The sequence below is a fragment of the Delphinapterus leucas genome, chromosome 2, assembly GCF_059928025.1.
Source record: "Delphinapterus leucas isolate spDelLeu-1000000601 "Yukka" chromosome 2, BTC_Dleu_Yukka2, whole genome shotgun sequence".
Lineage (NCBI taxonomy): Eukaryota > Metazoa > Chordata > Mammalia > Artiodactyla > Monodontidae > Delphinapterus > Delphinapterus leucas.
Window position 1 is genome coordinate 67,593,145 of NC_143130.1, and position 24,460 is coordinate 67,617,604.

The 24,460-nt window shown below is 39.5% G+C and overlaps 1 protein-coding gene across 1 annotated transcript in view; it reads left to right on the forward strand.

Moving 5' to 3' along the window:
* Positions 1 to 24,039, forward strand: part of THAP10 (THAP domain containing 10) — a gene marked incomplete at its 5' end in the record, with an annotated part of 34,621 nt that extends 10,582 nt beyond the window's left edge. Inside the window, 2 exons of the mRNA XM_022580188.3 lie at positions 5,582 to 5,729; positions 5,829 to 24,039. The remainder of the gene's footprint in view (positions 1 to 5,581; positions 5,730 to 5,828) is intronic.
* Between the last annotated feature and the right edge of the window lie 421 nt (positions 24,040 to 24,460).

Consider the following 24,460-nt stretch of genomic DNA (forward strand, 5'->3'; position numbering starts at 1 on the left):
TCAGTGATCTCTTGTTTATTTAGTAACGTATTGTTTAGCCTCCATGTGTTTGTGTTTTTTACGTTTTTTTCCCCTGTAATTGATTTCTAATCCCATAGCGTTGTGGTCAGAAAAGATGCTTGATATGATTTTAATTTTCTTAAATTTACTGAGGCTTGATTTGTGACCCAAGTTGTGATCTGTCCTGGAGAATCTTCCATGCGCACTTGAGACGAAAGTGTAATCTGCTGTTTTTGGATGGAATGTCCTATAAATATCAATTAAATCTATCTGGTCTATTGTGTCATTTAACGCTTGTTTTTCCTTATTAATTTTCTGTTTGGATGATCTGTCCATTGGTGTAAGTGAGGTGTTAAAGTCCCCCACTATTATTGTGTTGCTGTCGATTTCCTCTTTTATAGCTGTTAGCAGTTGCCTTATGTATTGAGGTGCTCCTGTGTTGGGTGCATATATATTTATAATTGTTATATCTTTTCTTGGATTGATCCCTTGATCATTATGTAGGGTCCTTCCTTGTCTCTTGTAACACTTTTTATTTTAAAGTCTATTTTATCTGATATGAGTATTGCTACTCCAGCTTTCTTTTGATTTCCATTTGCTTGGAATATCTTTTTCCATCCCCTCACTTTCAGTCTGTATGTGTCCCTAGGTCTGAAGTGGGTCTCTTGTAGATAGCATATATATGGGTCTTGTTTTTGTATCCATTCAGTGAGCCTGTATCTTTTGGTTGGAGCATTTAATCCATTCACGTTTAAGGTAGTTATCAATATGTATGTTCTTATTAACATTTTCTTAATTGTTTTGGGTTTTTTTTTTGCGGTATGCAAGCCTCTCACTGCTGTGGCCTCTCCCATTGCGGAGCACAGGCTCCGGACGTGCAGGCCCAGCGGCCATGGCTCACGGGCCCAGCCGCTCCGCAGCGTGTGAGATCTTCCCGGAACAGGGCACAAACCTGCGTCCCCTACATCGGCAGGCGGACTCTCAACCACTGCACCACCAGGGAAGCCCTTGGGTTTGTTTTTGTAGGTCCTTTTCTTCTCTTGTGTTTCCCACTTAGAGAAGTTCCTTTAGCATTTGTTGTAGAGCTGGTTTGGTGGTGCTGAAATCTCTTAGCTTTTGCTTGTCTGTAAAGCTTTTGATTTCTCCATCGAATCTGACTGAGATCCTTGCCAGGTAGAGTAATCTTGGTTGTAAGTTCTTCCCTTTCATCACTTTAGTCATGCCACTCCCTTCTGGCTTGTAGAGTTTCTGCTGAGAAATCAGCTGTTCACCTTATGGGAGTTCCCTTGTATGTTATTTGTCATTTTTCCCTTTCTGTTTTCAATAACTTCTTTGTCTTTAATTTTTGCCAATTTGATTACTATGTGTCTCAGCGTGTTTCTCCTTGGGTTTATCCTGCCTGGGACTCTCTGCGCTTCCTGGACTTGGGTGGCTATTTCCTTTCCCAGGTTAGGGAAGTTTTCGACTATAACCTCTTCAAATATTTTTTCGGGTCTTTTTTCTCTCTCTTCTCATTCTGGTACCCCTATAATGTGAATATTGTTGCATTTAATGTTGTCCTAGAGGTCTCTTAGGCTGTCTTCTCTTCTTTTCATTCTTTTTTCTTTATTCTGTTCCACAGCAGTGAATTCCACCATTCTGTCTTCCAGGTTGCTTATCCATTCTTCTTCCTCAGTTATTCTGCTATTGATTCCTTCTAGTGTATTTTTCATTTCAGTTATTGTGTTGTTCATCTCTGTTTGTTCTTTAATTCTTCCAGATCTTTGTTAAACATTTCTTGCACCTTCTCAATCTTTGCCTCCATTCTTTTTCTAAGGTCCTGGATCATCTTTACTATCATTATTCTGAATTCTTTTTCTGGAAGGTTGCCTATCTCCACTTCATTTAGTTGTTTTTCTGGGGTTTTATCTTGTTCTTTCATCTGGTACATAGCCCTCTGCCTTTTCATCTTGTCTATCTTTCTGTGAATGTGATTTTTGTTCCACAGGCTGCAGGATTGTAGTTCTTCTTGCTTCTGCTGTCTGCCCTCTTTATCTTATTTATGTTATTCCCAATAGTTTGTACCTCTTAATCCCCTTTCCCTATTTTGCCCCTCCCTCCACCTCTCTCCCCACTGGTAACTGCTAGTCTGCTCTCTGTATCTGTGAGTCTGTTTCAGTTTTGTTATATTCCTTCATTTGTTTTATTTTTAGGCTCCACATATAAATGAAAATATACAGTATTTGTCTTTCTCTGTCTGACTTATTTCCCTAAGAATAATACCCTCAGGGTCATTCATGTTGTTTCAAATGGCAAGATTTTATTCTTTTTTATGGCTGAGTAATGTTATATATTTATATGCCACATCTTCCTTATCCGTTCTTCTGTTGATGGACCCTTAGGTTGCTTCCATGTCTTAGCTATTTTAAATAATGCTGCTATGAACATTGAGCTGCATATTAAAAGATTTCCAGTATTTTTCTTTAATTTTTTAAGGTTTTATTTTTTTAGAAAAGTTTTAGGTTCACAGCAAAATTGAGGGGAAGATGGATTACCCAATTACCCCCTGCGCCCACACATGCATAGCCTTCTCCATTATCAACATCCCCCACCAGAGTGGTACATTTGTTACAACTGATGAGCCTACACTGACACATCGTTATAACTCAAAGTCCATCATCGTTTACATTACAGTTCACTCTCTCATCTCTCTACTTTTTCAATTTTTATTTACCATTCTTTCTTTAACTTCTTGAGTATTAAATTGTATCATTGATTTCCAGAATTTTCATAGTGAATGGCAGATGGGACAGCTAAGTTTGACATACTTATTTCCCAAATGTAGAATTCAGTAGAGTTTATTATTTGAGGAAACACTCCTGAAATGAAGATACGTTAGAAATATCTTGTGAAATAATTTTTTGAATGGTGTTAAAATTGCAGTGTAAATTAAGACTAATTAATTTTTTCTATACTATTATGTACATTTAAGACTATAAATGCCCTTCTAAGTGTGACATTAACTGAATCCCACAAGTTTTAGATTTTGAATATTTTTATTATTATTTAGTGTAAAATATCTTGTAATTTCCACTGTAATTTTATCATGGGTTACTTAGAAGTGTATTTAAAAATTTCCAACGATGCAGGTATTTTGTAGTTATATTTTTGTTATAGACTTCTAGGTCAGTTACACTGTGGCCAGAGAATATACAGCATATGGATTTTTTTTTTTTTTTTTGGCGGAACGCGGGCCTCTCACTGTTGTGGCCTCTCCCATTGCGGAGCACAGGCTCCGGACACGCAGGCTCAGCGGCCATGGCTCACGGGTCCAGCCGCTCCGCGGCATGTGGGATCCTCCTGGACCAGGTCACAAACCTGTGTCCCCTGCATCGGCAGGCAGACTCTCAACCACTGCACCACCAGGGAAGCCCCAGCATATGGATTTATTTTGAAATTTATTGAAACTGTATTAGGCCTAATGTAGGTTAGTTTTTATAAATGTTCCATGTGTACTTGAGGTGAATGTATGTTCTGCAGTTGGATACAATTCTCCATATATGTCTATTAATCATGTTGTTTAAATTTCTTATATCCCTATGGAATCTTTGCCTGCCTATTAGTTACTGAGAGAGGTGTGTTAAAAATCTTCCACCTTGGTTTTTTACATATTTAGTCTTCTAACAATTTTTGTGTTGTATATTTTGAAGCTGTGTTATTATATAGCACCAATATAGCAGCACCAGTTTTCTGTAGGTTAGTGTTAGCATATTAGATCTTTTTTACACCCTTTTATTTCAATCTTTGTGTTTCCTTAAAAGTTTAAGCCTTACTGTGTCTTATGGTTGCCCCTTTGAAGACAATGTATCTTTTTTTCCTCTGGCTCCTAAGTTTTTCTCATTGTTTTCCAGTTTTACTGTAATATGCAAAGATATGGTTTCCTTTGTTTTTATTTTAGTGAATACATTTAGTACTTTTGTAAAACCATGTCTTAATGCCTTGTATTCATTTTGGTAAATTCTCAGATGTTATTTGTTCAAATACTGTTTCTGTCCCATTTTCTTTCTTTTCCTTTGGGACTACAACTGATATTATATATTATGCTTTTTAATCTTTTCTGCTATACCTCTTATGACCTTTTCTATAGCCTTCATCCTTTGGTCTTTCTCTGCCTCATTCTAAAAATTTTCTTTTGCTTCATGTTCTAGTTGATTAATACATATCTGGGAATTCTGTTTCTTAAATTTTTAATATAAAGAAGTAATCGTGTATGTACACAAAAATTTTTGTTCAAAGATTTCTAATATTATGGATTGTTTTAATAAATTACAGTATATCTGTACAATAGGTTGTATGCAGCCATAAAAATTATATGTAGAATATTTAATAACATAGAAACATGATGTATTAAAGAGGAAAACAAGATTATAAAACATATGTTCCCAATTTTAAAAAATACATAGAAAAAGACAAAATTGATACCAAAATATGAAGTTGTTAGCTATGAATGATGGGATTACGGCTAATTTTTTTTTCTTTTTGCTTCTCTGTATGGTGCAAATTTTCCTCAGTGATCCAATGTATTACTGTTATAAAAGGAACAAAAGTTATTTTTTAAAGCCTGAATAAATTCCTAAAACTCCATTTTATCAGGAGCACATCTGTTTTGTAAAGAAATATATACTTATTCTAGACCTTTATAATGCTTGGCTTAAAAGTAGAAGTAGATTAGCTGTCAAAATTAATCATAACTATAAACACAAAGATAAAGACTTCAATTTTTATTTAAATCCTCAAAAATATTAGGTGTAATTCTTCATGTTACAAAGGGACTCTTCACAAAAGTTTCTTCATAAAGTTTCTTTAACTTGGGCATTCATAGCCTGTGTTACAGCAACCAAGGATGCTTGCTAAAATTTTTTTTCAGTGGTCTAGGTAAAATTACGAAGTACTTTTTTTCATTTCTCTATCACTTATTTTTTCTTCCCACACACCCTCTTACATTTTCCGGATATCTTTTCTTAGCCTCTTCCACATAATTTCCAGGTACTCAGTCTTACATTACCTTCTGAATATCCAAATTCCCCTCCTTTCTACCTCTTACTTCTCCCATAAATCAAAATTTCCATTTCACGTTGTAACTTCTCTCAGGAAAGCATAAAAACATTAAAGCGTATTATCTTACGTTATTTCTCTGTCGTGGATAAAGGGCTGATGATTAGGTCTTCTAGAACGATGCTACTGCTTTGCTATGATATACTTAATACGATTACAATCATTTAATACTAGTAGTAGTATCTCTTCCAGCTGTTGATTTAGGGAAAATTCAATGGGTTGTCGGCAAATAGCTTAATAGCATATAGATTTCTGCTTGACCACAATGCTTAGAAATAGGCTTAGAAATAGTAAAGGGCAGTATGGCAGACTTCTTAACTACTTGGACTATGGAGCCAGCTTGCCTGGGTTCAAATTCCAGCCTTCCTAATATGTGACCTTGAAAAGTATTATCTATACTCTTTCACTGTTTATAACTTTTAGGAGATAAAACCATATAAAGAAGGCCTTACCTTCAGTATAATTCTCCTCTGATTTATGTTTTTAGATTGCACATGAAAATCAAGTTATACAAACACAAGTCCATGCTGATAATCTATCTAATGATGTCACTTCAGTACCTACTCACTGTGAGGAAGGCCCAGTGCACAAAAGTACATAAATATCTCTGAAGAGACCCCCTCACTACAGTGTGGGTAAGTTTTGACTTTTCAGTTGATTGATCAATTGAATTGGACTTTTGTGTATGAAAAGCAAATTCTAACTCATAGGTAATTGTGTTTATTCTCCTTCAGGTATTCAGGCCAAAGTGAAAGTGTTTGGAACACGACTATGTAATGCAACTACTCAGACTGATGAATTGTGGTCTAGAACGTCCTCTCTCTTTGACACTTACTCCAGTGACTCAGAAACAGATGAGGACTGGAATATCAAGAGTGAACAGAGTGATTTGTCTTACATAGCTGTACAGGTAAAAGAAGAGACCTGTTAGCGCAACATCAAATGATTTGATGTGCTCTAGGTTTTCAAATCTTTGCTCACATAATTATCTCTTTGCTCTTGTAAATCTTTCACCTCAAGATAACTTGACAGTTGAGTATGCAGAATTTGTTTAGCTCTAAGGGAAAAATTTGCCTGTCTGTCAAGATAATAAAGGTAGTCCTGCCCACACCTCCCCACCCCCCACTTTCACCTTTTTTTCTTTTTTCTTTTTATACTTTTGGTGCAAATCAAGTCATAAAACAAAACCACAGTAGCAGCATTGCCAGATCAAGATTAAGCATTGACTATTTAAGCTTAGTTCAGAAGCAACGCTCATATGGGACTTACTTGACACGAGTTAGAATGTCACTGTTCTAAATAACTTGAAGGTGAAGAGCATAACTGAGCACAGCTAGGTCTGATACGACTAAATGATTTGAGGGTAGAGCCAGGACATTTATCCTTGATTATTATTTTCTATTATTTCTATTATTTTTTAGTCTGTCCAGTTGTAATACTATTACATCTATGAATCAGTCCCTGTGAGCATTTCTGGTGAAGCTATGTCATTTACAGAAAAATTTCAAAGGGAATCAATTTAAATAGAGATAGAATTTCATATCCTTAGATTACCTTTATAATGAAATCTGTTTGCATCAGTTCCTATTACATCAAATTAATTAGTTTGATTAATTTAGATAGAAGTTATTAACATCATGCAAAAAGAAGTATTACATTTCTAACATATCCCCATTTTAGAAATTAGGTTTTCCGCTACCAGTACCACTTTGGGAAATAAACATGTGAAACTTAGCTGCCCCATCTGCCATTCACCAGGAAAATTTCTATGGCAGTTTTGTACCATGAAGTAATTTATTACAATAGTTTCTGAGAAACTTATTATAACTCTGATCTTGTATTGAAAATAATAAAAATAAATGTCCATTTTACATCTCACATGTCCTGTTAGTTCTGCATGATTGGAAGAACTTACATGGATTTTATCCTCAAAGGTTTAAATAATACACCAAAGTGATTTTCTTCCAAGCTAATTTCATGTCTGACTTAATTTGAACAGTATAATTTTAATTAAAAAAACAATAAAATAAAGTATTAATCGAAGTTGTAAGCCTGAACAATGATTACGTAAACACATAGCATTATTATTATTATTGCTGGTTTGGCTTGAATTTAAGATAAATATTTGATGTTTTAAGAGAATGTTGTGTTTTAAAATTAAGCATATAAATCTTCTGGAACTAAATGTTATCGGGGGGGGGCGTGGGGGGTAACTGTTTTCCCTTGAGCTCTGAAACAGTGTATCTCCTTAATCCAAATCATAATGAATGTTATATGCCCATTCATCCCCAAATTTCACTGCCATGGGTTTACTTCATTTCTATATGTTAAACAACTTTGACAGCCATAACAGCACTTTGTGTTCCTTTTTTACTAATAAGTTAATTTTATTTTTCCTATCAATTGAAAATTTAGATTTGGTTGGTTGATTCAGATGATTTTATAATGAATTGTGTAATGTTTCACTGCCCTAAAGTAAAATGAAATACTGGCTTTATTTTATTTTTTTTTTTTTTAACATGTCAATGCTTTTTTTCCAGTTTTATTGAGATATAATTGGCATATAGCACTGTATAAGTTTAAGGTGTAAAGCATAATGTTTGACATATATATATCATGAAATGTTTACCACAGTAAGTTTAGTGACTATCCATCAGCTCATATAGATATAAAATTAAAGAAATAGAAAAAAATTTTTTCCTTGTGATGAGAACTCTTAGGATTTACTCTCTTAACAACTTTCATGTATAACATACAGCAGTGCTAATTATATTTATCATGTTGTACACTGTATCCCTAGTACTTATTTATCTGGTAAGTGAAAGTTTGTACCTTTTGACCACCTGCATCCAATTCCCCCTCCCCTAGCCAGGCTCCTCCAATAACCACAAATCTGGTCTCTTCTTCTGTGTTTTTTGTTTGTTTTTGAAGTATAATTGACCTCCAACATTATGTTAGTTCCTGTTACTCAACATAGTGATTCCATACTTCGCTATATTTCAAAATGATCACCAGGATACGTCTAGTTACCATCTGTCACCAAACAAAGATATTACGTAATTATTGACTGTATTCCCCACACCATACATTTCATACCCTTGACTTATTTTGCAACTGGGAGTTTGTTCCTCTTAATCTCCCTCACCCAGTTCTCTCCTTCCCCCGCCACATTCTCCCCTCCGGCAACCACCTGTTTGTTCTCTGTATCTATAATTCTGTTTCTGTTTTGTTATGTTTGTTCATTTGTTTTATCTTTAGATTCCACATATAAGTGAAGTCATACAGTATTTGTCTTTCTCTATTTAGTTTATTGCACTTAGCATAGTACCCCCTAGGTCTATCCATGTTGCTGAAAATGGCAAGATTTCATTCTTTTTTATGGCCAAGCATATCCATTGTGTGTGTGTGTGTGTGTGTGTGTGTGTGTGTGTACCACATTTTCTTCATTCACCTATTAATGGATAATGCTGCAATGAATATAGGCATGCATATATCTTTTTTAATTAGTGTTTTTGTTTTCTTCAGATAAATAGCCAAGAGTAGAATTGCTGGATCATATGGTAGTTCTATTTTTAATTTTTTGAGGAATCTCCATATTGTTCTCCACAGTGGCTGCACCAATTTACATTCCCATCAACAGTGCATGAAGGTTCCCTTTTCTCCACATCCTCACCAATATTTGTTATTTGTTGTCTTTTTGGTAATAGCCATGATGACAGGTGTGAGGTGATATCTCATTGTAGTTTTGATTTGCATTTCCCTGTTGATTAGTGATGTTGAGCATCTTTTCATGTGCCTATTGGCCATCTGTATGTCTTTGGGAAAATGTTCAGATCCTTGGCCCATTTTTCAATCAGGTTGTTTGTTTTTTGATGTTGCTGAGTTATATGAGTTATTTTTATATTTTAGATATTAACCCCATATTAGATATATCATTTGCCAATCTCTTCTCCCATTAAGTAGGCAGCTTTTTAGTTTTGTTGATAGTTTCCTTTGCTGTGCCAAAGCTGTGGCTTTATTTTAAATTGAATATAGGGAACTTATAGTTTATACATTACTGTTTACTTTTTGCATACATATTTTTGTTTTTCTGAATTTCTTTTGTTACCAGATGAGTTTAGTGGTGGGGGGGTCTCCCATGTTATTCTTCATTTATTTATTTAATAGATACTTATTAAACATACTCTGTGCGAGACAACTGTCCTAGGCACTAAGGATACATTGGTGAACAAGACAGACAAAGATTCTGCCCTCTTGGTGCTTACCTTTTAGTGGGGAGCCAGACAAAAAATAAGGAAATGAATGAATAATCTCAGATAGTGATTAGTCCTTTGAACAAAATAAGCAGAGTAAGACGTTAGAGCATAATTGGAGTGGGGGGAGAGCGTGTGCTCTTTTAGGGAGGGTAATCAGAAAAGGCCTCTCTGGGGCTTCCCTGGTGGCACAGTGGTTGGGAGTCCACCTGCCAATGCAGGGGACGTGGGTTCGTGCCCCGATCCGGGAAGATCCCACATGTCGCGGAGCGGCTGGGCCCGTGAGCCATGGCCGCTGAGCCTGCGTGTCCGGAGCCTGTGCTCCGCAACGGGAGAGGCCACGACAGTGAGAGGCCCGCGTACCGCAAAATAAATAAATAAATAAAAAGGCCTCTCTGAATATGTGATATGTGATCAGAGACCTGAATGATCAGAAAGAGCAACCATGTAATGATCTCAGGGAAGAGCGTTCCAGATGATAGGGACAGCATGTGCTCCGGTATTTGAGGAACAGCAAGAAGGCTAGGTGTAGCTGGAGATAATGAACTAGGCAGAGAATGATAAGAGATGAGATTGGAGTGATGTGTAGGACCATACCATGTAAGACAGTTGAGGTCACAGTCAAACATTTTTTATCTTATTCTGGTCTTAAATTCCTTTTTAAATGTATTACTTGGCTGGCTAATCTGCCAGTATTTATTTCTTATTCTTAAAAAGCTTAATTGGATACACACATAAAACCATTAGACTTAACGTGAGAGAAGAGAGATATGTCAAGAGCGTGTGAATATAAAGTTTGGTCAGTCAAAAGTATTCCTCTATGGGAATTCTGGAAAGATGATAGTGGTGAATGGTGTCGTTTTTTTTTTTAATCTCCCCAAATTTCTTCATGAAAACAAGTAGAGCAGTTCCTACTCTGTTAGTAGCAAAGAAGCTTGTCTCAGATTAATCCTCCCATGGATTACACGTATACATTCTGGGGAAAAATATACCAGACAACTTTGGAGAGACTGGGGAGCATCAAAAGAAGGTAGGACCATGAAGTCAACCTTGAAAGAGTTGAACTGCAGTAGGTGAGATGTCCTCTATGCGCCTTTCCACCTGAGTACACTCCCCATTCCGTGCTGTGACGGGCAGTAGAACTCAAGCAGAAAGCTGCAGTCTTACTAGCTCGAGGAGTCAAAGGTGAAAATTAAGGGCTATCAGAATGAAAAGTGATGGGGCAAGTGATGGAAAAGGAGAAACCACCGGGGAGGGGGATCAAAATCTGCTTCAAACTCCACCCAAATCCTTGACTAATCACTGAAACACACATATGTTTTGTGGAGAGGCCTCAAGGGGCCCAGCAGAAAGCAGCAGTTGGAAGCCTTAGCTTAGCTGCTATCCATCACAGTGGCAACAGGAGTTTGGGTCCAGCCAAGTTAACTGGCCATTAAAACAAAATCCATCATGCTTTGGAAGAAGATAACAATTTATCGTCCAAAATATCCAGTGCAAAATTAAAAATTAGTTGTCATGTGGAGAAACTGGAAAGTGTGACTCATAATAAAGACAAAAAGGAATCAAAAGAAACCAACCCCATGATAACCAGAAGTTGTGATTACCAGGCAAAAACTTTAAAGGAGCTATTATAAATATGTTCAAGGAGGAAAATATAGCAGTACTGAATGAAGAGTTGGGGAATCTCAGCAGGGAAAAAGAAGCTATAAAAAAAGAATCAGATGGAAGTTCTAGAACTGAAAAGAGACAAGCTATCAAAACGGACACAAGAAGAAACAGAAAATCTGAATAGCTCTATAGCTATTAAAGAAATTGAATTATAATTCTTTCGCAAAGAAAATTATAGGCCCAGATGACTTCACTTAGAAATTCTATCAAACACAAGAAAATATGCCAATGTTACACAGCTCTCTCAAGATGAATGGACTAGGGAACACTTTTCATTTCATGTTATGAATTCAGGATCACTCTATTACCAAAACTGGCCAAAAACATTATAAGAAAAGAAATTACAAACCAACATCCCTTGTTGAACATAGATGCAAACATCTTTAACAAACTTTTAGCAAACCTATTCTGCAATATATTACAAGAATAATACATCACGTCCAAGTATAGTTTAGCTCAACAATGCAAGGTTAGCTTTACCTTAAAAAAATCAATCAGTGTAATTCACCACATTAAGAGAGAATAAAGGGTACAAATCATATGATCATCTCATTAGATTTAGAAAGAACATTTGACAAAAATCAATATCCGTTCATGTTAAAAAAAAAACTCTTAGTAAACTAAGAATAGGAGAGAATTTATTTTCTCAATCTGATGAATGGCAGCCGTGAAGTATATACCTATAACATCATAGGTAATGTTCAAGGGCTGAAAGCTTTATCCATAAAATCAGGAAAAGGGCAAGGGTATCCATTCTTCAGTATTCCTATTCAACATTGTGCTAAAGATCCTAATTAGTGCGATAAAGGCAAAAAGAAAAAGAAAACGCACAGTTTAAAAGGAAGATACAAATCTTTTTTTTCTACAGATAACATGATCATATACATAGAAATGCCTGTGGGATCTACAGGAAAGCTACTAGAACCAATAACTGAGTTAATAAAGTCGAAGTACAAAAATCAACTGTATTTCTATATACTGGTAGTAAATAATTGGAAAGTGAAGTTTTAAAAATCCATACTACTTACATGGGACTTCCCTGGCAGTCCAGTGGTTAGGACTACGTTTCCACTGCAGGGGGCCCGGGTTCAATTCCTGGTCAGGAACTAAGATCCTTCAAGCCATGCGGTGCAGAAAAAAAAAAAAAAAAAAAAAAAAAATCCATACCACTTGCGATAGGGAAGTGCAAAGGATTTAGAATAATAACCAAGTGTTGGAGAGAGAAAGAGCAACTGGAACTCTCATGCATGGCTGATGGGAACATAAAATGTCACAACCACCTTGGAAAACAGTTTGGCCAACTTTCATAGAGGTGACACCCAAATCATTCAACCACGCAATTCCATTCCTAGGTATATATCCAAGAGAAATTAAAATATATGCATACCCAAAGACTTTTACACAAATGTTCTTAAGAGTCAAAGCCTGAAAACAACCCAAATGTTCACCAACAAATAAATGGATAAACAAATTGTAGTATATCCAAACAATGAAATTCTCTCAGCAGTAAAAGAGAACAAACATATATGTAACACCATGGATGAATTTTGAAAACATTCTGAGAGAAAAAAACCCAGACGCAAAAAAAGAGTACATACTCAGTGTTTCCATTTGTGTGAAATTCTGGAAGAGAGAAAAAACTAGAAAGAAAAGAAAATCAGTCGTTGCTCCCTGTTTACCGCTCTCCCCCCTCCACTAGACTCTATAAAACTTGAAAGTGAGGATTGTCTTTCGTTAGTATTCCCATGTGCCAAGCACTGTTCTAAAGGTCTAAGGGGTTTGCATAGGTGTTTGGTATGCTCGTATTTGCTAAATGAATACTGAATGTTGAGTTTGAGAGGATAATGGAACGGGAAAGCAGATGCGTTTCTTAGGCAATTAGAGTGGTCAGGCAGGGAGATGTAACCTGGGGAGGCATTTACATAAAAGTGATAGTTGAAGCCATGATGTAGAATCCCTCAAGGAGAACTTGTAACCCTCTTGTGGCACAATGTCTTCTTTACTTACCTGGCAGTATTGCTCCAAAATAAGAAGCAGGAGAGACCAAGAAAATTTTACAAGCCTGCATTATCTATTAATCGAATTAACAACTTCTGAGTATTCAGGAATTAGCTCTTCAGATAATTGGCAAAACAAAAACAAACAAACAAAAAACCCAACTCTGGCGTTTGACGCTTGCCTCTTCCCTTTCTATGCCAAGAATAATGAAGCAGTGACATTGAGAAAGTAGGATAAAAAATTCTAGGGAGATGGCAGCAGCCTGGATGCAAAAAATATAGCATATCTATATCCTATTTCTCCTCAAGGGCTGTTCCTATTGTGCCTATTCTGGGAAGCCTACCTTAAAAAACTTCAGAATTTATTGCTTGTGTTAGTCATTTGGTAATTAGCCATATTGCCTTTTTCTTTCGTCAACTTTACAAAGGTATGATTTACACAACTACAGCTGTGTGTACCAATGTAACTTTCATCACATCAGGATATATAATGCTTGCATAGCCCACAAACACTTCCTTCTGCCCCTTTGCGGGTAGTGTCCTCCCTGCCCCAGTCATAGGCAATGACTTGTAATCACCATCAATCCTTTACTCTTACATCTTGATTCTCAAGCCCATCTTCAGTTATGTCCAGTCTCTTTAGTGGCCTCTCATCAGTCAATAGGGCTATTGGAGTTTTCTACTAACTCCACACAGTGACACTAGGTGGGGTTGCTGAGCTAAAGCACCTAAGAATGGCTGGGCAGCCAAATCAGAATTTTGGAGCTGAATGAGACCTTAGGGATGATCCAGTCTGCCCTTTCTATTTTGCAGATGAAGAAATTAAAGATCAGAGTAGTTATCTGATGTAATCCCTGCCTGCAATTCCCTCAGCAATCCAGTCTCCCCATTTTCTGGCAAACCCCATCCCATTCTTCATCAGAAATGATTGAATAATGAAGCTGGATGTGTTTACAAATCCTACTTTTTCTCTTAAATAATTTGATCAAGCCCAAGTGATTCTGTAAGCTCCACAGGGGTGCTTACTGTCATTCACTGACTGCTCTGTCTGGCATATAGTAGATCCTCAGTTAATATTTGTTGAATGAATGATAGGGATCTATCCTGTTTTTAAAACTCTAGAGGTCTCAGATCTTCCTCAATACCTGTTCCAATGCTCTCTGAAGCGGATTGCCCCGACACAGCCTCATTCCCTTGACATATATGTCAATCCTTCTTTGTCTAGCTTCCATGAAGATGTTAGAGCTGGAAAGAACTTTGGAAAAATTATCCAGCCAAAATTGCTCATTTTGTCAATGAGAAAACCAAATAAGGTGATTTGTCCACGGTCATATAACTAACTAGTTAGTGGTAGAGCCGAGATTAGAATCTTACCTAACTCATCATCTTAAAAAAAATTCAGCTGCTTCAAGAGACTATCAGATTTCTTGCACCTGTCCTTTAAATGTTCCCTCACCTTTCCTCTAGGTCATAGACTCCAACTTATTATTAATTTTGAAAAAAAAATTTTTGATTGCTTCCCTCTGGGAGCAGGCTTGCCATTCATATCCTTTCTTTTCCTGATTCCATTCAAACGACTAACCTACCCTATCACTACTACTCACCCATCTACCCTTTGCACCTCCTAGATCTTAATCCCTGCCCTTGAAAAGAAATAGTAGGTCCTCTTTCGCACCTGTATGAGTAGGGATGGGTCTTCAGATATTCCAAGGAGGTTGTCCCTGCCTCGTTAGTTTCAGAACAGATCACAGACATCTAGGACACCTCCAGGACTGTTCTAAGATGGTGTTTTGTAGTTCTTTTCAGAGCCGCAAAAGTTATGTTGGGCTCTGTGATGACATAACCCAGGGTAATCCCTAAACAGAGTGTTCCCTAGCTGGACTAAATGACATTCAGGTACTGTTTTGCTAACACCACCCAGGAAATGGAAAATTTTCTATACCCAATAACTCTTTCCTTGATATCCCAACACTTTCTCTGTAAGTTCTAAGGGCTGATTGGTTTATTTCTTTACCAACCCAACTCTCTAGTTGTAGATTTTTTAAGTGACCATAAAGTCTTCTACTCTCATCAAGAGGTAAAATGTATTTGTCCACTCCTTGAATCTGGCTTGACGGTATGCCTCACTTTCACCAGTGGGACATTAGCAAAAGTGTTGCAAGCTGAGGCTTTGAAAGCCCTTGAGTATTGGGCGTGTCCTCTTGCTGTGCTTGGAACCTTAACATTACTGTGTGAATGAGCCCAGGCTAGCCTGCTAAAGGGTGAGAGGCCATGTGCGATAGAAACCAGACCCTTACCAAGAGCCTTGTAAATGCCAAACACCTGAGTGAGGCCACCCTAGATCATTCAGCCACTGCCAACATGCCAGCTGACTGGAGAAGCTTGAGTAAGTCCAGTAGAATCAGTCAAGACTGTCCAAACAGAAGAACTTCCCAGCCAACCCATGGAATTGTGAGCTAAATTATCAGTTGTGTTTTTAAGTCATTACATTGTGGGGTAGCATGTTAGACAACAAATACCACCTGATGTATATATCCTGGTAAATGTTCCCTAAGGAAAAGGCTATCAGTATTTTCTTCTTCCTCCTCATCTTAACCCTCATCCTTCTATTCTTCTATCATCATAGGTTTAGTTAGCTTTTTTGACTGTACGTGATGTTTAACCTCAGTGAGGGAATAGCGAAGTACAATTGGTATTAAAATTGGGTCAACTGCAGGTTTAGACTTAGGTTACCTCTGCTTGGCAATCCATCGTTAAGAGTTGTTTCTCTCGCAGGCCTTGGAATCTCTTGGGAAATAAGGTCCCCTTTCTCTCTAGGCATAGATCCATTCCATGGTTTCAGATCAGAATTACTCTCCTCATGGACACAACATCTTTCTTGGATTCTGCTTATGGAACTCCTCTTGTCTAAATTTCCTCTTTTATTAAAGTGGCAATAATTTTCTCCTTCTTGAAAATTTTCTCATCCTTGTAGAATACACACACTTTGGGAAACCCTAAATTGTATCACAACTTGATCCCCAGCATCTTCCCAGGCTTCTAAATCACATTTCTAGATCCCCAAACCGGACCACTCAGGGAGTTACTTCTGAGTACTCATCCCCTAGGTTCATCTCCTAGCACTATATGAATGTTTTTTCACTCATTACAACAAACTGAAGATAAAATCAAACATGACAGAAGTAGTCCTCCCCTTAAAGACTTTATGGCATATCTAAAAATTCTTAAAACCAATTCCAATCATGTTTTAGTTAGAATTTGATTTCCAGTGGGGAAGAGGATATGATGACCTTGAGAGGGATAAGAATTACCTAATAGGCTTATTCCAAATAGTTCTGTCCTGAACTGTTTTACCCTTTGGGGTTGATGCAACTTCACATGAATCTGATGTGTCATGAAAAAGCGGTAACTAACTATATGGCATTCACTCATATTTCTAAAAATGAAAAACCACAGTGGAGCTAGGGTAATATTGAAGCAGGATTTTTATGACAAAGTGGGGGCTGCTCTGCAACAATGCCTCCCAATTCAATTTGCTGATGACTCACCCCTTCCATTCTTTGAGTCTATAAATCAATGGGAGAAACCATGCTCTGCATCTTTGATTCAGCGTCACTCTTTGCTGTTGGAATCCTGGGGGAAATGACAGGGCTTCGCTCTGCATAGGACAAGAATTTTGCATGGACACATTCCAAACTTCAACTGTCCCCTGGATTTTGAACCAAAGTGAAAGAAACCAAAGAAAACCTCTCAGTTTCTGAAGCTCAGCATGTCAAAAATAGGAAGGTTTGGGGGTGAGGGCGAGTACTAAACTAGGAAACATTCCAGTAAATAATTTTTTTCCAGCTGCAGCTCAGTGTTTTACTTTTAATATTAGTTTCCTGTTAATAAAAGCAACAATACATTGAGTGTGGGAGATTAAGAAAAACAAATACGCAAGAATAAACAAAAGTCATCCGTTAATTTAAGACCCTGTCTGATTAGCTCAAGGCAAAAAAGGGAGATTGTTGGAAATGTAACAGGGACGAAAGTGTTACAGTTTAATATTTACAACTTTTCCCCACCCATGCTTTTTAAAGAGGATTTGTGTGTGCGTGCATGTGCTGCTTAGCTTCCGAACTTGTAGATGGTAATAACCAATAGAGCTACAGATCTGCACCAGCCTCTTCTACCTGCACACAACCTGAGATGGTCACCAGTCCTAAGTTAACATAGATATATATCCCTCAGCTACCTAACCACAGTTTCTGGGTTTGGTAGTCCAGTTTTGTGTTGGAGCCTCTGATAGGTTCACCTTGGGTCAAGTGTCTATTCAGGTCCAGTCACCTTATTACACTGTTATAGTTTACAGTCCAAGATGAACATTTTTCCATATCATTTAGCCCAAACATGACCCTGGAGGGAAGTTTTTAGCTAAGTTACCCCCGATGTTTCATGGTTACGCAAGAGTGCAAAACAAAACATGTTTTCCCCACTGAATGAAAACACAATATAAGTTTTCTTTAGCAGCTGTGGCTGGAGATTGCAAAATGGAATAATCTGGCCACCCTCCAGGCTATTAGCACCCTTCCCCCTCCCCCAAGGGCGAAGGACAATCACACCAAAGAGAAGAGAGAACACAGTGCTCTCAAGTTCACAGCTAATACTGAGAAATGGAGCTGCTGGAGCATCTGGAACATATCAGAATAGAGGTGACAGAGAGGAGGAATACAGAGCACCTTGCACTATGACCTATGGATCAGACTAGTTCATTTAGAATGTCTTTGAGCACCATGACTCCAGTATTCATCTCAAAACAATGCATGCCAGGGGCTTCCCTGGTGGCGCAGGCGTTGAGAGTCCGGCTGCCGATGCAGGGTACACGGGTTCGTGCCCCGGTCCGGGAGGATCCCACATGCCGCGGAGCAGCTGGGCCCGTGGGCCATGGCCGCTGGGCCTGCGTGTCCGGAGCCTGTGCTCCGCAACGGGAGAGGCCACAGCAGTGAGAGGCCCGGTACCGCAGGAAAAAAAAAACAAAAAAAAACAAAAAAACAATGCATGCCAAGATTTCAGGCAGTGTGGTAAGAGTGGTAGAGAAAGTTGGGGGGTAAAAAAGTCTTTCCAGTGCCCTTCAAATAGAATATGGCATCTGGGGTAAGTTAGCTTAAAACTTCCCTCCAGTGTCACATTTGGGCTAAACGATATAGAAAAATGTTCACCTTGAAATGTAAGCTATAGCAGTGTAATAACTCATTATTACACGTGTTTGGATGCATACCCAGTAGGGAGTGTTCTTCACCCAGATTTAATAATTCCCCCATTTCTAAGACTGTTTAGGCCTTAGTCCCATTGCATCTCCAGGAGAACGCAGGGTAGTACAGTGGGGAAGGTGTAGATTTGAAGTCAGGCAGTACAGGTATAACTCTTTACATCTGCCACATCGCAGCCATGTAACCTTTAGAAAGTCAATGTTGCTAAACCTGTTTCCCTGAGAAGCACCTCCTTGGGATTGCTACCAGGAGTAAGCGAGGTCATGTGCACAGGACACAGTATTTGCTCCTTAAATGGCCATTCTCTTTATCTCCTTCACTGTACTTTGGTGTCTTCTCAGTACTTCTGTCCCCCACTTTAGTGTGAGGGACACATGAAAAGTACTCTGCTGGTGCTTAAAAATACAAATCTCATCACGCACTTCAAAATTCCTTCACGGTTAGGAAGCTCTTTTCTAAGTACTCTTGTCTATCAGTCTTTAGTTGATACTTCATAGCATCCCTCACACCTCTTTCTCTGGTGAGCATCTAAACTAAGGATTCTTGCCACTAAGTCATCCCTTTATGAGTTAGCCTGGGTCCCAACCAGACCTTCCTCTGGAGAGGGAGAAAGGAGTGAGAGAGCATGCATTGAGCTGTGGTGTCTTCCATTTGGACTTGCCAGTCCAAGGGCGTTGGGCCTTCAAGATTCTACTTCAGATCAGCCTCCAACTGATCCACTGCTACTTCAAGTCTGTCACCAAATCTCCAGGCCAGAAGACTCCCAAAGGCCAGACGTGACCTTAAGTCCACCAGAAGTTCAGGTCCAGAATTATACCATATTTCAACTGCCCTCCCAACCCTAACCCCTCCTTCTTGGTCTCTCAGAGACCAATCATTTAATGGTCCTGAGCGGTTCAACTCTGGAGAAAGGGACACAGACTGAGTAGAACTATTATTTTAATTTCTACTTGATTTAACCTAACTGCCTTGCAGTGTAATTGATTTTTCCTTAGGACCCTAGTACTTGGGCCAGTGCTGCTTATCATTGGGTTAAGTATCTCCAGATTCCCAGATACCCCCTACTTTTATCTGTACCCTCACTGCATGAAGCCTCTGAGGACTTAGAAGCTAAGGTCTGAATCTGATGTTGAAGATTATGTAAACTTGCAGAGTCTTACCCGGAATTGCACAGGATGCTCGTTAAGATCTCCACCAGGCAACATAACCTGACACTATTAGGTGATTAGGGGTACGGAGATTACCAACCAGGGCTGCAGTCTTACTGTTTCAAGTTGTCTTCGCTGGGCATTCATAAAATATATGCTAAATTCTACTTTATATATTCAATTGCGAAGTACCTTGACATTAAATTATTTCTTCATTCAACAAATAGTTAATAAACACTTGTTATGTATCAGGACTATGGGGATACAATGAGATTAGAGTAATGAGAAAGACATACATGTCCCTGCCTTCATGGAGTTTACTATCTACTGAAAAATTAGACATGACACAGAGTCAAAAAATGATGAGTGTTGTAAAAGTATAACCATAGGGTGCTGATGAAACCCTTTATCAATCAAGTGTGGCTGCATAACATTGGGTTATTATTATTTTTAGGGTTTTATCCTGCACCTTGCAACCATTAAAACATATATGCAATTCTGTGCCTCCTTGCCTCTAGGGTGATCAGCTCATCCTGGTTGGTCCAGGACTTTCTTCGTTTGGCACAAGATTCCATGGTCAGAGAAAACCCTCAATCCTGAGCAAACCAGGACGGTTGGTTTCACTTCTTGCCTTAGGGAAAGTTTGGAGCGGAGTTCTTTGACTTTTGTTTACAAAAGCCTTAGTCTTTCGGGTTAACTGACGTGAATCCTTCAAAAAAGTCAACTTCACTTCATGAAGCAACAACAGCAACAACATAGAAAGGCAGAGAAAGTATTCTAGATTAAAACTATATTCTAGAAGGGTATAAAGAGAAAATGCAATGTGTGACTCAATTGGATGCTGGTTTTTGGGTTTTTTTGTGTGTGTGTGTGTGTTTTTTTTTTTGCAGTATGAGGGCCTCTCACTGTTGTGGCCTCTCCCGTTACGGAGCACAGGCTCCGGACGCACAGGCTCAGCGGCCGTGGCTCACGGGCCTAGCCGCTCTGCGGCATGTGGGATCTTCCCGGACCGGGGCACAAACCCGTGTCCCCTGCATCGGCAGGCGGACTCTCAACCACTGCACCACCAGGGAAGCCCTGGTTTTTGTTTTTAAGCATAAAAAATTATTGGAATGGAACATTTGGGGGGAATTGAATATGAACTAGATTTTAGATGACTTTTGTGGAAATACTGATAATTTTGTTAGGTGTGACCATGGTGTTGTGGTTATGTAGGCGTATGCCTTTATTTTTAGAAGACACAGCCTGGAGTACTTATAGATGAGGAAGCAATGATGGCAAAATATTAACAATCTTTTAATCCAGTAGAATTTATAAGGATGATCATTTAATTATTCTTTCAACCTTTCTGTATCTATGAAAATAATAAAAAGTTTTGGGAAAGAATTTAGCAACCATTGAGCAGAATAAGGTTTGAGATGGGAGTAACCTCTCCGGGAACCAGAAAATGATTCCTCTAGAATGGAAGCAAGAGGAAAATGGTTGTGTGTCAGTGGTGTTGATTCTAGGCCCACAGTATCATGGCAAACCCAGCAAAGTTCCCCATGTTCCAGTCTTGGCCTTGAAGCAGCAAGCTTGGCATTGAGGCAGCCAAGAGAGCCCCTGACTGATGATATAGACATTTTGGTAGATAGATTCCTGGGAAAACAGATGACTGGTGACCAGATGACAGTGTGGAATTTTAATCAAAAAGTCTTCTATGGGAAGAGTGCAAACTAAAACTGAGATTCAATTTCCATCACCGCAAAGAGCTACATTTTCTCCACATCTGAGTCTATGGGCTGCATTGAATGCCCTAGACACTAAACTGGTGACTCCAGAAAGGTCCACCTGAGTGAGTGACATTTTGGCTGACAGATTAGTAGGAGTTGGCCTGTAAAAGGGGGGAGAATTAGTACTTCAAGCACCAGAAGCTAAAGAGTGTGTTGGTGCCTTGGAATCAACTGAGAGAAGTTCCACATGGTTGGAGCAGAGACCTAGGGCCAGGGTGACATGAGATAAGGGTGGGAAAGTGGGCAGGGGCCAGGATGTGCTAGACCTTCCAAACTGGGCAAAGGAAATGACACGCACCTTCCCCACCTCCAGAACCCCAGGGTCCTTCCTTCTCTCTCAACACCCCTGCCCCATGCCAGTGCCCATGCCTCAGGGCTCCTTGGAGTGAGTGCTTGGTTTGGGCTACAGATTAGAAGTCACTCTGACTGGGCACTAAGTTCCTTCTGCAAAGGGGATGATGATGAAGGAAAGGCCAGTCTTCTGAACCTCCTGCCACCTGTCCCTTCTTGCCCACTAATGCCATTAATACATGATCCTCACACCCACCCCCCCAAAGACTCCCCAAGTATCTGTGGGAACTCTCTAGGGGGAGAGGTCTCACATGTGTTCACAGACAAGTCTAGCTAGTCATCACCTGGTGTCTGTAGGTCATCCCTTCTCTGCTGCCCCAGCACTTCTCAGCTAGACAGTGCCCTCTCCCCTGGGCCCAGCTGTGTACACCAGGCACCACAGTCTCCGTCCTGCAGCTGAGGATGGGCACAGGAGGTGCCAAAGCTGTGAGATGTTGTTCTGCGCAGTGGCAAAGAACGCCTCCCCCTTTATGCATATGTTCAGTCAGTAGGGTCCCAAAGTCATTTTCCTTCTGCCCAAATGGTTTATATTGGTTATAGAAAAACAGCTCTTTCAGTTTTAATGCACAGGTTCCCAGCTTTCCATGGAACTCAGATATATAAACACAGGGCGGAAACAGGGTAACAGGGCCTTGGACCATGAGCAAACATACATCAGACACTAAGCGGTCCTCCAAATCACTCCTTTTGGACAGTGGAGGCTTTGTTAGTGGGTCAGGCTTGTGGTGCCTGGCTCCTATGTCCCTGGGATGACTCTTCTCCTGGGAGGAGCTTCCTCTCATAGAGATTTCTGGGTCTGCTCACTGGTTCTCTGAATGTGCCAGACCTATCTGAACCCCAGCAGAGCTCATAGCTTGGGCTCCTCCCGGGACCCACACTTTGTGTCTCCCACTGGATCAGGATGCTTGAGGAGGGGACAGGATCTTATTTGCACTTGTATCCTTGGCATGTAGGAGGTGCTCAATTTATTTTTATTGAAAGACCATCCCATACACTAGGCCAGTGGTCACCAACTTCAGCTTGATGGAGACCACTTGGAATATTGTTAAAACACAGATTTCTAAGCCCCTTCCCAGAGATCTAATTCATTAGATCTGGAATGAGGGTCCAGGAACCTGTGTTTTAGTAAGATCCCAGGTAATTCCAATGCAGATGGTTCTTAAATCTCCCTTCGTCTCTACCTCAAGCAGGCCTGAAACAGAGACACTATTAGCCCTTTAGCTCCTTCGTGAGAATTAGAAATAGGCACCTCTTCTCCTTCAGGTTGCATCAAGTTCAAGGCCAGGGTGACAGCTGGGTGAGCAGAGTTTAGGCTGTTGTTTCAGTCCCTTCCTCCCTTTTACCAAGCATCCTTGTACTATGTACAACCTGCACAACCGTTTGCAGCAACCTGGTTAGAAGTCTGCTTTTGCGGAGAAATCACTGGAGAAATTCGCCTTCGTGTCGCCTAGTCTTTCAGTAAACTCTAGGAAACTTCTGGGATTGAATTGGGCTCTTTACCTGCACCTGGAGATCAGGCAGGCCAGTAGCCAGTCTCCAGAGGGGGTCTGGGGAACATGAACCTGAAAGATCTAACGCAGAGGTTCTTATCCTTTGCCACATATCGGAATCACTGGGAGCTTTGGAAGATTTTGATGCCTGGGTCTCACCCCCAGAACTTAATTGAGGGGGGTGCAGCCTGGACATCAGACTTTTTAAGAGCTCCCTAGGTGAGACTAGTGTACAGAATCTCAGACCTAATAGAACTCCCACCCCAACCAGGTTGAAGCTTTGGCTGCTGTATGTCTTCCTAAGAATTGGAGGACCAGGGGTGCTCTCACCTCTCTGACCAGAGACTGCAACTGGCTCTCTTGCTCTGTGTGATCCAGCTTTGTGCAAGTTCTTCAGGCTTTCCCTCAATGAGTGCCTCTACTTATGCTTCTTGGCACTTCTGCCAATCACCTTTACCCCTGAAATTTCTGAACACTCTCCTAGAACTAGCCCTCCTCTCACTTCCCTCCCCCCAAGTAAAATCCATCTATTTTTAATGTGTTGCACTCCCCATCAGTTTGATAAACTAGTCTTCTACAAGGCATAAATGGCAGGCAAAGCTTAAACACTGTCTTTCTGAAATATGTGCCAAAACAATTTGATAATATGCCACAAAGAAATTAATGTTAGAACAGCAAGGTGTTATTTTTAAATGGTGGGACCCAAACTTGGGATGTTGCTTTTTTGGAGAGAGGGAACCTCATACTTAAGGGAGTAGGAGACAGTAGCTGAGAGCCTTCTGGAAGCCCCCACTGTCTTTGCCACTTGCAAAAACGGCTGGACTTCCACTAGTAATGCTGGTGGTGCTATTCTTGCAAAGGGCTTAGGAGAAGGAATAAAGGATTCAAGTCCCCCATTAGAAGGTGAGCTCCTAGAAAGAGAGACCTATATTCTATCCCTTTTTGAATTCTGCTTCATTCTTACCACATAATTTGTATACTTTTGTCATGCAATAAATGTTATTGAGTTGCCAGATTTTCTTTTAACATCTTTATTGGAGTATAATTGCTTTACAATGGTGTGTTTGTTTCTGCTTTATAACAAAGTGAATCAGCTACACATATACATTTATCCCCATATCTCTTCCCTCTTGCGTCTCCCTCCCACCCTCCCTATCCCACCCCTCTAGGTGGTCACAAATCACCGAGCTGATCTCCCTGTGCTGTGTGGCTGCTTCCCACTAGCTATCTATTTTACATTTAGGGTAAGCTGGGACAAAGTGAGAAGGTGGCATGGACTTATATATACTACCAAATTTTTTAAATTAAAACTTAGCACCAATTTATTTAGTGGCTACTATGTCCTGAGCCCTGAGCTAGTTGCTTCCATACATTATTTCATCCAATATTAGTAAATCCTCACGTATTGGTTAGGATACAAGCTAAACTGCTGTAACAA